The following is a 3,805-nucleotide window of genomic DNA, read 5'->3' on the forward strand; positions in this document are numbered from 1 at the left end:
CAACGGCTCTTTTTACCTCCAGTGTGTTGGCTGTGCAATGGGGTCCAGTGTGGCCCCATCGTACGCCAACATATATATGTTCGAGGTTGAACACAACATATTTTTTAGTGATTCCACCATAGCTAGTCAGATTGCCTTCTACTCGCGCTATATAGACGATCTGGTGATTATCTGCAGTGGGTCCAAAGAGTCATTTATTTCTGTCATTGAGGGGCATAATGCTAGGGTCCACCCCATCAAGCTCACGTATAATATCAGTAATGAGCATATACATTTTCTTGACATTCAGATTTCCATCAATAAAGGTAAAATAGAACCGCTTGGTTTACCAAACAAACATATCGCAATAATTTATTGCATATGCAGAGTTGACATCCAAAACCACTCAAAAGAGGGTTGCCATACTTTCAGTTACTTTGAACCAAAAGGATTACTTGTAATCCTATTTTGGCTGAAGAACAAATGGACAGTATGATCCTTAAGTTTCTAGAGAGAGAAGTTTCCCCATTCATTAGCTGCCTTACGATATCGTATGATAGACCATGTGCCTTGTTCTATAAGAGGGGGTGACCGCGGCTTAAAGTTGAAACAAATGGAAACCAGGTGGATTCACAAGTTATGGACTCTTTTTCACAAAGGGCCTTCATGACCACATGGGTCTGAGTAATTTTCAGTAGTGTCATGCTTATCTAGTATTATACTATGGTCAGCCATATTTATTCTGAACTCGTTATTACAGCTAGGACCTATATTTAATGCTATATCGAGCTATGATATTTGCTATTATAGATGATGTATATTAGTTACAAATAACAGTAGACATTTTGGACAGCAGTTAAAAGTCAACAGGAGATATCTATATGTAAATAGTAGTGGCATCTATAGGGGCATATACATGGGTGACTGTAGTTTAGATCAGTTTTTGTGTTATCGCTACGCCCACATATATATAATTATCATTATGTAGTGTACTTCATTGCATATCTCCAATGTTGATGCCATATAGAGACACTACATAGATTTCTGCTGGAGCTATCTATTTATGTTTACTTAGTTCTATCTCTATAGTTTGTTGTATCTCCATGGTGACGGACGAGCACTGGATGACGCATCATGCGTGATGTGTGATGACGTCATCTTTGGACGTCGTTGGCTGGGAAATTGGTCCTGTTCCCGGGGTATGGCGCGCACTTGGTGTTACTGTTTATAAGGTGAGATTTTGGTATGCATATATATATATACCAATGCGATGTCTGTATAAAACAGGAACAGGCGGCACTCCATGGACTTGATAAGTGGGAACAAGTAACTTTTATTTACCAACGTTTCAAGACCATTAAGGCCTTGTCATCATGACGAAGACTTTTGGAGGATGGCCTGGTGTCAAGAAGGGCAGCAAAGAAGCCTCTTCTCTCCAGGAAAAACATCAGGGACAGACTGATATTCTGCAAAAGGTACAGGGATTGGACTGCTAAGGACTAGGGTAAAGTTATTTTCTCTGATGAATCCCCTTTCAGATTGTTTGAGGCATCTGGAAAAACGATTGTTTGGAGAAGGAAAGGTGAGCGCTACCATCAGTCCTATGTCATGCCAACAGTAAAGCATCCTGAGACCATTCATGTGTGGGGTTGTTTCTCAGCCAAGGGAGTGGGTTCACTCACAATTTTGCCTAAGAACACAGCCATGTATAAAGAATGGTACCAAAACATCATCCAAAAGAAACTTCTTCCAACCATCCAAGAACAGTTTGGCGACGAACAATGCCTTTTCCAGGATGATGGAGCAAAAGTGATAACTAAGTGGTTCGGGAAACACAACATCTAAATTTTGGGTCCATGGCCAGGAAACTCTCCAGACCTTATGACCTCATTCAGAGGCGGTCATAGCGGCAGCACAGTCGTACGGGCTATGACCGCAAAATCCAAAACGGAAGCGATCATACGGCTGGTCGATCGTAAACAAAGTGACACCCATTCGTTAGCACTGCACCTCCTCTAGCTACCGACTGATATGATCGAACGATCGAGACAATCGTAGTCAGGCGATGTCAGTCGCTGTATGCTAATTATGTTGTGATGGTTGCGGCCGTATGTGTTGTATTGATGGTCACGTTTACATGGACTATCGAACAGCTTGTTATTAGCTTGTTGTCAATTATCTAATTAAGAGTGTTTAACTCTTGCTGTTCTTTTTAACCAGCTTTTTTTAGTTTGTCAATAAACTTTATTGATCTATTTTTTTTTTGGTTTCCCCATTCTCGTGTATTTTGTTTGTTTCGAATACAAAGTAATGTTTATTATCTTTGAATGTACTGTTGATATTTGTGTTAACTTTAAAAATGCATTTGCATTTTGCATTAGGATCATTTGCACTCTTAGGTTTGCAGTTGCACTGTGCGTGTTTTTAACCAATCAAATCTGTCCTTTTTTTTTGGTGTCACATGATTAATGGATTGTCCAATAGTTTTTTATTTTATGAAACTGAGTAAATATTTTAGCCAATCATCTTTCTTTTACCCCATGTATATTTCATGCTTTCTGTAAAAACTGCCATTGCCATCATGAAAGCCGCGGCCTTTACCCGTCGGGAATTGAGCATCCTGGTTAATATCCTTGACAGGCGCATAACCAACGCACCGCCTCCCATTACCAACCGCTTAAAGCGTGCGGCCTATGCGGAGGTGAGGAGTGCCCTTCGGCGTGCGGGTTTTCGCTGCAATATTGCGCAATTAGAGAGGCGGTGGTCCGATTTGCACCGCCGGTCACCAGTCCTTTTGGGCAATTTGCGGGTGCTAATACGCCGATGTAAGTATGCGTTTGTATAAATGTTTAAATTAGAGGACCCTTAAAAATGTCTGTACCTTTTCAAATTCTTTTCCTAAATGTAAACAAACACTCATGTATGTTGTCCCTATTGTCCAGAATGTGTAAAGTGTACTTGTATTGTGTAGCAGAAAGTGCAAACTAAACTAAGATGTTATCCTTTTTTTTTATTTTAAGCCAACAGCGGAGACGGAGAAGGGTCCTCAGAATTGGCCGCAATGCAGGGCCCAACCTGCAGCCCTCACCTTCACCTTCCCCATCCGCTCAACCCAGCCCTCCCTCCCCACCACCATACTCCCCCAGTAACCCTCCCTCCCTCTTCCAATACTCCCCTAGTAATCCTCCCTCCCCTGCCCACTCATCCCAACTCACCCCTCCCGAACCCAAGTCCTCATCCCAAATAAACCCCTCCCTCTGAAATTTTCCTGCCATTTTCCCCTTCCACCATCTCCATCGGTTGCTGCCCCGGCAGGCTCTGATGGTATGTTTTTGTATTTTTTAACCATCTTTTTTTTTTTGTTTGTGGTGTTGTTATCCATGTTGTGTTTTTAGCCTTTAGTTTTTTTTTGGTTTGTGTTTGTTTTCATTATCACAGTATGGGTGTCATAATAAGTGCACAGTAATCATGTTACTCAATATTTTGTGGTTATGTTTTGTGGCTGTGCACTATATTTTTTTTTTGGGTGGTCAAAAATTTTTGACTTTTGGGGTTGTCAAAATGCTTATTAATGTGTGTTAATTTTTTTTACATTTTGATTTTTATTTTAAAATAAAAAAAAACATGTCACAGGACTTGGAAAGGTGATAGGAACCAGACTAACCTTGTTAATGTTGTGTACACTGTGTTTAAAAAGTACTAAGATGTAACTTCATTTGGAAAAGTGATGTTAGCCACAGCAAACAAACACATTGTACTTTTGGATTATCAAGAACATTCTAGAAGTGAATACGTGCAGTGTGTTTTAATGCTATGGCCATCATGA

This window comes from Taudactylus pleione, unplaced genomic scaffold, assembly GCF_031769625.1.
Source record: "Taudactylus pleione unplaced genomic scaffold, aTauple2 ptg000093l, whole genome shotgun sequence".
Classification (NCBI taxonomy): Eukaryota; Metazoa; Chordata; class Amphibia; order Anura; family Myobatrachidae; genus Taudactylus; species Taudactylus pleione.